The sequence below is a fragment of the Cupressus sempervirens genome, chromosome 11 (assembly GCF_028749045.1).
Source record: "Cupressus sempervirens isolate cs-2001-9-10 chromosome 11, ASM2874904v1, whole genome shotgun sequence".
NCBI lineage: Eukaryota > Viridiplantae > Streptophyta > Pinopsida > Cupressales > Cupressaceae > Cupressus > Cupressus sempervirens.
Genome location: NC_143128.1, coordinates 284,805,731 through 284,820,125, shown reverse-complemented (window position 1 = coordinate 284,820,125; position 14,395 = coordinate 284,805,731). Strand labels below are relative to the sequence as shown.

The following is a 14,395-nucleotide window of genomic DNA, read 5'->3' as shown; positions in this document are numbered from 1 at the left end:
CTTACCTTATTCGATGCTAGCAAAGGCTTGTAGCATTTTTGAGGGTCTTCATTCCCACCTCACAATTTTGGCAGCTTGAGAGTTCCTATCAAGCTAGAAGAGATCTATAAATGTAATGATCCCATCTTTTGGCCTTCACATTCTCCAAAGTCTAAGTGGAGGATAAGAAAAAATTAAATTAATTTCTTATAAAGTCATTCAATTTAAAGGTGACTTTGTATTTAATTAATTTAATAAGTTATTGTATTACAAAGGAGATGCTTCTAGAGTGTGTATTAATTATTGGAAAGGTGGAAGCCTCTAGAAGCACAATTAATTATTGCAAGAGAGGAGTTTCTAGAGAGTGCATTAATTATTGGAAGGGGGAAGCTTCTAGCACTTGTAATTAATTAATGTTTTAGTTCTTTCTAGAAGGGTGAAGGAATAGGATAAATAGGGGTGAGAGTCTCATTGTTTAGCATCGGATTATTGTATCGGATGATGATGACTTGCATTTGATAAGAGCTTGGATGTGTGAATCACACTCTTTTTTGGCAATAGGGGACGTTCATTCTCTGTTGTAACATTCTAGACGTCATTCCTTTAGGGTTTGGCCTTTGGAATACATCTCTTTGTACTTGATTGCAGCATTTTTAGAATTAATATAATTTTAGCAGTTGGTTCAGCTTTTGGGCATTCCTGGGTGTCCATTACAATAAAACACCCCACAATCCAATTTGCAAGTTCAATATAGTGTTTTACGACTTTGATCATACGTGCTATAGAAAATAGCATATGCGTTACAAAAAGATGCAAATGCACTATTTAAACATGCAAATGCACTACAAATTCTAGAAAATACGCTACAAAATATATTAAATGCACTATAGAAACTTTTAGATGCATTATAGAACACTTCAAATGTGCTAAAAGACTTTGTGGAAGCATTAAACAATGTTTAAAAGTGTTGCAGCATTAGGAAAATTGTAGATCCAATCTTCGTGAGCTTGAGAACATCTTTAAAGGTTTGTTGTTCTTGTTATGAAGCTTCCCAAATACTGTAGAACCTACAATGAGTCAAATCTACACCAAAAACTAGAGAAAAATATAAATCTAAGAGATAAAGAAAAGATTAGCAAGAAAACTTCAAAAATAGAGAGGCTTTAAGATGAAGCCCCATGGTGGGCACCAATTTGTACATGATGGATTCACATATTCACAAGACCTTAGAGAAGAGTGCAAATAGAATGACAATGAACTAATCTAAACCCAAGAAATCATTGTCAAATAGAGACTCTACAAATGTCCCATGTTTCCCTAACTACAACCACTAAGATTGCTCTTAGACTAGCATCTCAGTGATAGTTCTAGAGCAAGAGTATGTTATGAATGCAGATCTAAAAATTTCTATGCAAGATCTACAAGTATAATAACCCTATAATGCTATGATATGTGCATGCAATAGACTGAACAAGTCCTAAATGATATCAAATGAACAACATAACAATGCTAAAAGGATGCTAGAATGACATGAATTCACTACAACAACAATGCTAATATACTAACATGATAACTCTAAATATGCCTATAGTGTAGATGCATCAAACTTGGGTCCTTTTACTCTTGAATTTCCCTCCTATTTATAGGATTTTAGAAGGGGTTAGGGTAAAGATCATGATTTCACTTTTGACTGGGGGGTAATGGTGAAACTGTAAATATCTCATAAGTCACCAAGAGGAAGAGTCCAGTAGACTTAGTTTGTGAGGATAAAAGAGGATTTTTCCAATTCTTTTAAATGTGAAAAGGAAGATTTTCACTTTTGTGAGGATAAATGACTTTTATTGATTTAATAAATGTTTCATTTATTTTTAACTTTTGTCTTTTCCTTTTACCTTTTTTATTTCATTTTATGTTTTTGTGAATTGTTTTCCCCCCTTTTAAAGTTGATTTAGGTCTTTTTTCGATTTGATTGATGATTTGATTGATTAATGACCTAATGTAATGATTGATTTAAAAGTCTATTGTTTTCCTCTGATTTTATCCTTAATTTGCATCGTTTGATTGAAACTTGCATTGTTTTAGGTCTTTGCCAAATTTTGGGTGTCTACAGTAAGCAATCAAATAGACTTTATTCCAAGGGCTTCCTTTCCAAACAAGGATGCTTACAAGATGACACCATAGTAATGGGTGTCAAATGTGTCATATTTCTCATTATCCATTTTCTCTATTTTTTCTTAATTTCCTTATTCTGTAGTCCCTTTTTCCAATTAATTGATAATAAATTAATATATTTAACACTTCTCTAAAGATGGAAGAATAATCCCCAAAGTAATAAATTATTCAGAAAATGATACATCTAGATTAGTCTTGCTACAGAAAGAACATAAGAGGAGGTGGATGATCAAGTGGATGTGGGGATTTGTTGTATTGTTGGAATAGATGTTTAAAAACAGTTATTTTTGTTATCCTATTCTAAGTAAATTATTTAGACTTAATGGTTCAAGGCTATATTCAAATTAAAGCCCGTATTTATAAATGTATAGGCTGAGCGGTCATAATAGAGCATTATCTTATTTTGGTTACTATTGTTAAACTCTTAAGCACATGTGTGTGTGTGTGTGTGTGTGTGTGTGTGTGTGTGTGTGTGTAGGGTTTGAAGAAATATAATATATAATATATACAATATTAAGACAAATCTTTGATTATTATTCCTTGTGAATGAAAATTCTTATGTGCAGCTGAAGTAGCATGGTTGTTTAAGTCCTTACTCACCTTGAGAACTAGAAGAAGGGCCCCCTCTTGGAACCCAAGTGAGGTTGTCTTTATTTATTTTGAATTTTTATATGATTTCCTATTCATATAATGTATGTTTATGAGCGATTCGTGATTGGTGTGAATATAATTATTTTGTGTGATTTGTTTTTATTATCCTCTAATATTTGAATTATTGTGTACCTGCACTTTATATCTTGTTCTTCATTTTGTCCAAATTCATTGTCATACCCATTCACAACCAATTATAGTTCATCACTCCATATCAAAAATTTACACTCCCTATTATAAATTCATACATTCTGTTATAGGATAGTAAACCTCCTATCATAATCTGTTACTCTTCACTACATTACCACCAACTTATTTTCGTAACTCATCATTATCCTTCATAATAGCATTAATCTCTTGTCACAAATTACTTCATGTCTCATTTTATTCTACATTCCTTACAATCAAAGTCCTTTTCCTTTATCATTGGTCAATGACATCTTTCATAGGAATTAAAGGTACCATTTAAGCATACAAGGATTAAAGATTGAGTGTGATAAGATTGCGGATGTTTTAAAGTGTGATTTTATTAGATAGAAGTTTGCATATATTTGATGATGTGTTTATAAATTACTTTATTTGTAATATTAAGTGTGTGAGTTCAATTATAATTTGAATTAAGAGATGTATGATTTCATTAAACAGACTTGTGGTTTCATTTGAAAAGTAATTCATGATTATTGTCATAGAGATTTGAATTGTAATTTTATAGTTTTAGAGATATTGGATTGTTAAGTTTCTTAAGAATTAATTTGGTTTGTAGTTATAATAGACTTGGAAACTATTAGAATGTTTAGAATAACTAGATGGGGGGGGGGGGGGAGAAAGGGTGAATCAGTTATCCAAGGTCCAGATGTACCAACTGAACAAACAATCACTTAAACAACTTCAAATCTTATCATTCCATAGCTTGGTCTTTACAATTTGAACTATTAATAACATCAAGTAGTTGTCCACTATCCTAAATAAAAAACTTGTAGAATGTAAACATTAATCAGTAAAATGTGATAATAATCATCCACACAAGTTTGACACTACGATTTAACGTGGAAACCCAATTTGGGAAAAACCACCAGCAACATGTCACTAATTGTCACTCTTTTAAAGTGAGTCCTATTAGGATCCAACCCCGTTAAAGGTTACAAAACACACTATTAAATGTGACATTGTTAAAGTATTTAATCACCCTATTAGGAGCGGCCTTGTTAGAGGACTTTAGAACATTCCATTAGAATGTCACCTTGTTGAAGGATTTACATATGACTATTAGGTCAATCTTGATTAAAGGATTTCAAATACTATTTATAATGGTTAGAAAGTAGCAACATAGTTTTGATATGTTAAGTACAACTCACTTTGCATGTACAAATCTTAGTTCAGTTCATGAGTTGATTCGTTGACAGAACTTCATTGTCATTTCTATCCTTGATTCACTTGACAACCCTTCAATAACTCACTATTCAATTTTTCTCAACTCATTTAAGCCTTCTTCTTAGATTCATGATGCAAGGAGTTGTGAGTAACTAAGGCCAATTGCCACACTCAGCTACCCAAACCACCATGCAAAAGTTAACACAACAGAAGCAAACACAAAAGAAAAAAAAACCACACAAAGAGAGAACAATATTCTTTATTGATTCATGAAAATATCATCATACATGCCTAGCTATAAATCCTTCTAGGTTATGACTAGATACAAAATACATTCAAATCCAAGGTCTAGCTTCAAGTTCGAATTTCCAGACACATATGCTTTCAATTTCCTATCCTCTTTGTATTATCTATGTTCCTCCAAGATGGATGAATAATAATCCTAAAGACTTCACCACAACCCCTACTTGTATCAATCTAAGACACAAGTCAGCCTAGAGTGCTAAAAACTAAATAAATATAACATTAAATACTTGAAGAGCCACAAGTCGGCCTCCAACATAAATTAGATGTCCAAAAATTGATACCCAAGAAAAATCACGATATCTCCTAGCTCTGATTGAATTAGAACTTGTGCTTCAAATTAAAGGTAATGATTTAGGTCCTATACAACCACTTGAGTTTAAAAATTCTGATTCATTAAGGATATCTTCACATTCATCCCAAAAGTCACGCACAAAAACCCATCGCGCAAACTGCTAGAAATTGATACTCTAGGAGAATTTCCATATCTCCCAACTTATAATGAATTAGGACTTGAAATATTAACTAGAGATAGTAATCTAGGCCCTCTTCAATCCATAATTTTTTTATCCTCTAACTCATTGCAAAAATTTAGTTACACAACCCACAACAGGCACCCAAAAACAAGAAAAACACAGTTCCAACGACAAGGTAAAAATGGCTCAAACCTTAACATGATAACTCCAATCCTTTTGCATACATAGGACAAGGTTCCCTAGTGTGCCTCCAACACTTGGAAACTACTGAAAGCTTGGAAATGCAAGACATTGCAACTTGGAAAAACTAGGAAAATTTGAGAACATGTAGGATAGCAGTGCAACCCAGGATGCTTCTGCATCAGACAACTAGGGTTGGAAGAAATGATTCTCCTAAATCATTAAGATGTCACAACCTAAGATGAATCCAACTCAGATTGAGAAATCCATGAAGCATCTTCCATAGGTTTGTTCTTCCACTTCACCAAATATTTATAATAATCTTTTCCCCTTGTGCTCTTACCAACTCTCTGATCCAATATCTATTCAACTTCTTCAATCTTCTTCTTAGGATAATCCTCTAATACAATAACTTCATCATCTCACTCATGATACTTTTATAAATTAGTAACATTGAATATAGAAGATATATCCATGTCATTAGGTAACTCAATTTCATAATTGTTTCCACTGTCAAACTTCTTCAAAATCTTACAAGGTCTAAACTTCTTCATCTTCAGCTTACTGTATGTTCCAATAGGAAATCTTCCTTTCTTCAGATGAACCATCACCTCATCACCAACTTGAAAATCATGATGTCTTCTAGACTGATCAACATTTTCCTTATACTTCTAATTACTTTTTTCAATCTTCAACTTCACTTCCTTATGTAAAGATTCCATAAAAAAAGAAAATTCTTCTCCTGCAACACTTTTCTTTTCTTCACCAGCAATATCTCTCAAATCTAATATACCTCTAGGCTGCATTCTAGTAACAATCTCAAAAGGTGTCTTCCCTGTTCTCCTCTTCACAAAATTATTATATGCAAATTTAGCTTGTGCTAATACCATCTCCCAGTTACTTGGCTTATTCCCAACTAAACATCTCAGCAAATTACCCAAGCTTCTATTCACAACCTTTGCCTATGGATGGAATGTAGAACTAAACTTCAACTTAGTACCCATCTTCTTCCACAAAGTCTTCCAAAAATAACCAAAAAACTTACTGTCTCTGTAAGAAATAATACTTCTTGGTAGTCCATACAATCTCACAATCTCTTTAAAGAAAAGTTCAACAACATGCTCAACATCTAATGTCTTCTTACATGGTATGAAATGAGAAATCTTAGAAAATCTATTTAGTACAACAAATATGGAATCATACCCCTTCACTGTCTTAGGTAATCCAAGAATAGAATCCATCCTGATGTCACTCCAAGGTTTCTTAGGAATAGTAATAGGTGTATACAAACCAATATTTTGACTTACTCCTTTTGCAACTTGAAAAACTCCACAACTCTTTACAAATTTCTGAACATCCTTATACATTTGTGGCCAATAATACTTCTCTTTCAACAAACACAATGTCTTATCAATTCCAAAATGTCTAGTGAATCCAACACTATGCTTTTCCTTAATCAAATTCCACCTCATAGAACCTCTAGGAATACACAACTGAATATCTTTGAACAATATACCTACTTGAATGAAATACTCATCATACTTATTTGATTGGTTAAATTTGGTGCTTTGCACTCTCTCCATCCTTAGAAAAATCAGGATCAACATCATACAACTCTTTCATTTCATCAAAACCAAGAACTTCAACCTTCATTTTCGTCAATAGAGAATATCTTCTACTCAATGCATCAACAACTCTATTAGTAACTTCACTTTTATGCTTAATGACAAATTTGAAACTCTACAAGTACTCAACCCACTTCACATGTCTCTGATTTAATTTATGTTGACTTCCCAAGTATTGTAAAGCTTTATGATCAGTATACAACACAAACTCTTTAGGAATAAACTAATGTCTCCACTTTTTCAATGCTTGGACAATAGCATAAAATTCTTGATCATACACAGAATACTTCCTTTTAGCATCATTCAACTTTTCACTAAAGAAAGCAATATGTTTACCTTCTTGACTTAATACGACTCCTATTGCACTACCACTTGCATCACATTCAACTTGAAATACTTTGTTGAAATTAGGCAAAGCCAATATAGGTAACCCAACAACCTTTTGTTTCAAAGTCACAAAACTCTTATCAACTCCATTTGTACACTTGAATTACTTTTTATCTCCTTTCATTGTCTCAGTCATAGCATTACAAACATAATTAAAATTTCTTATGAACTTTCTATAGAAACTAACCAAACCACGAAATGATCTTACCTCACTCAAATTCTCAGGTGTAGGCCACTCCAAAATTGCTTTAACCTTCTCAGGATCCATCTTCAAACCATCAGCTAAAATCACAAATCCCAAACACACAATCTCCTCTAACATAAAAGAACACTTTTTCAAATTAATCAACAACTTTTCCTCTTTCAAACTCTACAATACTTGTCTAATATGCTCAAGATGTTCTTCCTTGGTCTTACTGAATATCCAAATGTCATCCAAATAAACAATCACAAACTTACCCAAGAATATTTTCAAAACTTCATTCATCAACCTCGTGAAGGTACTAGGTGCATTATTCAAACCAAAAGGCATAACCAACCATTCATACAAACCATATTTTCTCTTAAAAACAATTTTTCACTCATCACCTTCTCTGATTCTGATTTGATTATAGCCACTCTTCAAATCAAACTTGGTAAAATACTTTGCTCCACTCAAACAATCCATTATGTCATCCATCCTTGGCATAGGAAACCTATATTTCATTGTGATCTTGTTAATAGCTCTATAATCATTACACAATCTCCATTCTCTATTCTTTTTAGGTGCTAATATAGTAAGTACAACACATGGACTCAAACTTTCTTTGATCAAACCTTTCTGCAACAACTCATGCACTTGTCTGTTAAGTTTCTCATTCTCTGCAGGTGTTAATCTATATGGTGCTTTGCTTGGCAAACTAGCTCCAAGAATCAGATCCATACAATGACTTATACTTCCTACTGGTGGTAAACAATTAGGAATATCCTCATAAAGAATACCTTTATACTCATTCATCAATTATGCAATTTCTTTTGGTACTTGGCTACCACTATCTACTGCCACTCTATCATTACCAGCTTCTACTACTTGATCATTACTACCAACACTTGTTCCTCTAGGAACTATAGTAAGATTTTTTTTATTCTTCTTTACTTCCTTTTCAAATTGCTTTTCATTAACCATGCAAACTTTCATTGCAGTACAACTGACCTCATCTAGACTTTCAATCAAAGGTAGCTATATTTTCTTCTTCCCATTTACCAAAAGAGTATATTGATTCAATCTTCCATCATGTATAGCATATCTATCATATTTCCTAGGTCTACCCGATAAAATATGACAACAATCCATAGGCATAATATCACATAGAACTTCATCAAAATAATGTCCAATCTTGAACTTCACAACACATTGCTCACTTACCAATATCTTATTCTCATCTTTGATCCATGAAACATGATAGGGTTTAGGATGCTTTAGCCTTTGCAACTGCAACTTTGTAATCAACTCTTTAGATACAAAATTTGTAGAACTTCCACTATCAATGATCACCTTGCAGCATTTTCCAGCCATTCTACATCTAGTCTTGAAAAGACTTCTTCTTAAAATAGGTTCCTCATCACTTCCCTTATTACATAAGGTTCTTCTCACCATCAGATTGTCTCTAGCCTTAGGTCCACTTAGTGAACTCTCAATGTCTACTTGAATCATAACATTTCTATTATTTTTCCCACTTTTAGAAGATCTACATTCAAAAGATCTATGCCCTTCTTTGCCACATCTGAAAACAATTACCATGGAAACTACCTCTAGAATATGAATTACCTCTTCCTTGGTAAGAACCAATACCTCCTCGGTAAGAGCTACCACCTTTCCTCTTAGTCTTATCTTTGTCATCATTCTTCCATTCAGATTTTCCTTTATCATGCACATAACTGTCAGATCTACCACCTTCACCATAAGATCTTCCTCTGCCTCTCTGGAATCTACCACCTCTACCTCTTTGTCTTTGTTCATGCATCTTTGCCAAGATCTCCTTAGCTTTCAAGGTATATTGGTATGCTTCTTCCAAACTTTCCAACTTCACAAAACTTATTTCATCTTGAATTCTAGATCTCAATCCATTTATATACCTTGCAATTTTCTCAACATCATCATCCACATGTCTAGATATGATGTCCAATCTATAGAATTCTTTGGTATACTCTTTCATAGTCATGTCCTTTGTCTCAAATTTTGCATCTTCCTCAACAAGCTAACTTGGTAATCAACAGGAAGGAATTTATTCTTTATTTTGTTCACCATCTTTGGCCAAGTTCTGATCTTCTCCTTTCCTCTCCTTTGTTTATCAGCTTGCAAATGCTCCCACCACAGTGAAGCATGACCTTTCAATCTAGTAACTACAATCTTCACCTTCTTATTATCAAGAGTGTTTTCATACTCAAAGAACTTCTCCATATCTAAGATGCAATCTAACACAACGTTGGTATCTAATTTTCCATCATAAGGAACTACTTCTATAGTAGGGTTTGAATTTTCTCTAGACAACACTCTCAACAACCTTGCTTCATCTTGGTCTTCTTTAGGTTTTGGATTAGGGTTTAGTGCTATTACTTCATCATCACTTATATCATCAAGATGTGCTTCCCTCCTCTGGGCTATCTCCACAACATCTAATATGGCTGAAATTTGTCTCAATGTATATAATATTTTATTATCAATATTTCCTCTACCACGAACCATCTATACAAATTAGGTTCCTGCAAGATTGTAACCCTCTGCAAGTTATAGGTCAAATTCACAGATCTGCAACCCTACAACCAAATCTGAATCAAAATTCTACATGATCCAAAGTCCTACTACAAACTACCTCATCCTTTGGTGATCTACTTGCACACTCAAGAACAATCTAGCTCTGATACCACCTGATACAAGGAGTTGTGAGTAAGTAAGGCCAATTGGCACACTCAGCTACCCAAACCACCATCCAAGAGTTAACACAACAGAAGAAAACAAAAAAGAGAATAACACCATAGAGAGAGAGAACAATATTATTTATTGATTCATAAAAATATCATCATACATGCCCAGTTGTAAGGCCTTCTGGGTTATGACCAGATTTAAAATACATTAAAATCCAAGATCTAGCTTCAAGTTTAGATTTCCAGACACATATGCTTTTAATTTCCTATCCTCTTTCTATCATCTATGTTCCTCCAAGATGGATAAATATTAATCCTAAAGACTTCACCACAACCCATACTTATACTAATCTAAGGCACAAGCTGGCTCATAATGCTAAAAACTAAATAAACCTAACATTAAATACTTGAAGAGCCACAAGTCGGCCTCCAACAAAAATTAAATGTCCAAAAATTGATACCCAAGAAAAATCATAATGTCTCCTAGCTCTAATTGAATTAGAACTTGTGCTTCAAACTAAAGGTAGTACTTTAGGTCCTCTACAACCCCTTAATTTTTCAAAGCTTGATTCATTAAGGATATCTTTGCATTCATCCTAAAAGTCAAGTACAGAAACCCATCGTTCAAACTACCAAAAATCAATACTCTAGGAGAATTGCCATATCTCCCAACTTATGATGAATTAGGACTTGTGATATTAACCAAAGATAGTAATTTAGGCCCTCTTCAATCCTTTAACTTCACATCCTCTAACTCATTGCACAAAATTAGTTACAAAGCTTTCAATAAGCACCCAAAAAAAAGAAAAATACAGTTCCAACATCAAGGTAAAAATGACTCAAATCTTAACATGATAACTCCAATCTTTTTGTGCACATAGGACAAGGATCCCTAGTGTGTCTCCAACACTTAGCAACTACTAAAAAATTGGCAATGAAAGACATTGCAACTTAGAAAAACTAAGAACATGCAGGATAGCAATGCAACCCAAGATGCTTCTACATCAATTCACCAGTCAATAACATCAACATCTGCTCCAACTCTCTAGAACTCTTTCACACACACATATCCTCTCTACACATACAAATTTTTTTCCCTTGTACCTCCTTAATATGTAATTATGATATTTTTTCATTTAAACACCATTTTAGATCTAATGAAGTGCAAGACAAGAGAATCCCCAAAGGAGATGTCCTAGTCCCTAGGAAATAATCACACAAAATAAACAAAATAACAAAGCAAGATCTGATACCAAACACAACTCTTTATTCATAAAATAATTGATTACATGCAATGCGTCAGCCTGTAAGGCCTTCCTTCCTTGCTACAACCAAATACAATAGCAATTACAATAACAGTTCTGCAAGATCCCTCAAGATCCAATCCAAACACTAGCTAGTCCAGATCCACACTGTAGTAGAAACCTTCAAGGAAGATCTAAGATTCTGCTTTCAATCCCACCAAGCAATCTCCTTGTTTCCCAAGCCTTAGCTACTAGCCCTTCAAACTTTACCCAAGATCCAAGTGTAAACTACCTCACATTCAGTGCTCTATCTACACATGTAGGAAAACTTCACTCTTCAGCTACTCCATGCTAAACTCGAGATCTACTCCCCCCTTGAATGAATGCCTAAAGACTCCATAAGACTCCCTACTTATACCTAACTAAGCCACAAGTTAGCTTATCCCAATAAAAATTAAAATAAATCCTTACATTAAATGCCCATGCAAGCCACAAGTTGGCTACAACACAACACTTGAATTAGTCGAGCTCCCCATTATATGTCATGTTCCCCCTTCATAGACCAAGTCCCTTCATTGACTAGGCAACTTAGGAAACATTGTAGCCAAGCTTCCTCAAGCTCCCAATGTGTGTTGAGTTCCCACAAGCATCGTTGAGCACCTTTGACAATTAAGTGTCCCAAGCTATGTCGAGCTCCTTTGACAACCAAGCACCTCAAGGATCACCGAGTCCAAACTTCCACCAAGTTCTCAATGAATAACTACCAAGAGATGAATGAGTAACCACTACAGAGAACCTCTTCTTCAACCAAGTACCAGTCTATCACCCTCCAAAGTAATTACCAAGCCTCCTCCCATGAACTCCAAAGTAGCCACTGAGAAAACCCAAGATGCTCCTACATCAGAATCCCTAGGTAAATAGAAAAGTGTGTCCCACACTTTGATGTCCAAAGAAATATCAAAAACCATCTTCATCTTCATCAAAGGCTTTCACTCCAACAGGAACAAGAAAATCAACATGCAAATCATCCACATCTACATCCATCAACATGCTCACTCCCAAGAACAAGCTGAACATAATGCTTCATCAAAAAATCCACACCCACATCAGCAATTAGTGAATCCCCACCAATAGCAACAATCTCCACATTAGTAGCAATGTGTAGATCCCCATCAACACATGAAAAAATCATAACACCAATGGTCTCATTGCTCATAATAAGATGTTGTGCAACACATAACTCATAACCAACAACAACCAGATCATCCATGACCAAGTGCTCTGCAATCTCCATGCCAGATCCAACCAACTGATCATAAAAACCAATCTCAACCTCAACATCAATAAGATTAGGAACCTCCCCGATCAGCTCATGTATTTCAACAACAACCACCAATTGCTTTGTCAGTTTCACATCAAACTCCACAAACTAATCAAAACCAACCTCACATACCTTTGTTACCTCCTCTGCAACCTTGTTATGCCATCTTCTCTCACAAACAAGTCTTCTAACTGGCTAGACAACTCCCTTCTAGATCGGTAGACTCCAACTCCATAAATATCTATGAAATTCAACCATCCCTTCCTTAACTAACTAAGAAGACATCTCATAAATCCTCTTCTCCACCACATCATGGAGATTCATAATCATCCTTGGGTCCAATCCTTGTGGAGCCATCTTCCAAGATCTTTGTAAACCCTCTGCAACAAGTCTACCACCAGATCAAGATCTTCTTAGATCAACTCCGCTCAACCTAAGGTCCTGGTGCAAACTGCCTAAACTTTGGTGATTTGTCTACATGCTCAGGAACAACTATGCTTTGATACCATTTGACGTAATGTAGGTTAGGAGAATACCCATAGTAGATGTCCTAGCTCCAAACAAATAACCGCACAATAGAAACAAAAAAAAGAAGAAGATTTGATAGCAAACACAACTCTTTATTCATAAACTAACTTATTACATGTAATGCACCATTCTATAAGGCCTTCCCAATTATGACCAAATACAATAGCAATTACAATAATAGTTCTACAAGATCCCTCAAGATCCAATCCAAACACTAGCTAGTCTAGGTCCACACTCTGGTAGAAACCTTCAAGGAAGATATAAAATTGTGCTCGCAAGCTCACCAAGAAATCTCCTTGTTTCCCAAGCCTCAACTACTAGCCCTTAAAACTTTACCCAAGATCCAAGTATAAACTACCTCACATTCAACACTCTGTCCACACACTTAGGAAAACTTCACTCTATAGCTACTCGACACTGAACTTAGGATCCATTCCCCCCTTGAATCAATGCCTAATGACTCCACAAGACCCTTTACTTATACCCAACTAAGCCACAAGTTGGCCTAGTCCAATACAAATTAAAATAAACCCTTACATTAAATGCCCATGCAAGCCACAAGTCAGCTACAACACATATTAAATACCTACAACCCAAATTAAATTCCAAGGTTGGCTTATAGACAACTTGGGCAACATAGAAAACCAAGACATGATCGAGTGTTAGAAACCACCGTCGAGCATCAAAAAATCCTGAAGCATAACTGAGCCCCTTCATTGACAGAGCTACTTAGTCAACACAAAAATTGAACAAGCCAAGCTCCCCAATATATGTCAGGTTCCTCCTTCACAGATTGAGTCCCTTTATTGACCAAGAAACTTGGGCAACACTATAGACAAGATTGCCTAAGATCCTAGTGTGTGCCAAGTTCCCACAAGCATTGTTGAGAACCTTCAATGATTGAGTTCTCCAAGCTATACTGAGCTCCTTTGATAACTGAGCACCTCTAGGATCACCGAGTCCATTTATCCACCAAGTTCTTAACAAAGAATTGACAAAAGATGACCGAGTAACCACTATCAAGCACCTCTTCTTCAACTGAGTACCAGTCGAAGCACCCTCCAAAGCAACTATTGAGCCTCCTCCCATGAAATCCAAAGTAGCCACCAAACAAACCTAAGATGCTCCTACATAAATTTTTCCCTTGTACCTCCTTAAATAGGTAATTATGATCTTTTGTTGTTTAAACACCATCATAGATCTTAGGAATTATGATTAGATCCATCAAATATAATGTATCTGATCAACATTTTG

At 34.8% G+C, this 14,395-nt stretch overlaps 1 pseudogene; it reads right to left on the bottom strand.

Moving 5' to 3' along the window:
- The window catches only part of LOC149529219 (kynurenine 3-monooxygenase-like), a 107,032-nt pseudogene that overhangs the window by 49,985 nt on the left and 42,652 nt on the right, over positions 1-14,395 (bottom strand).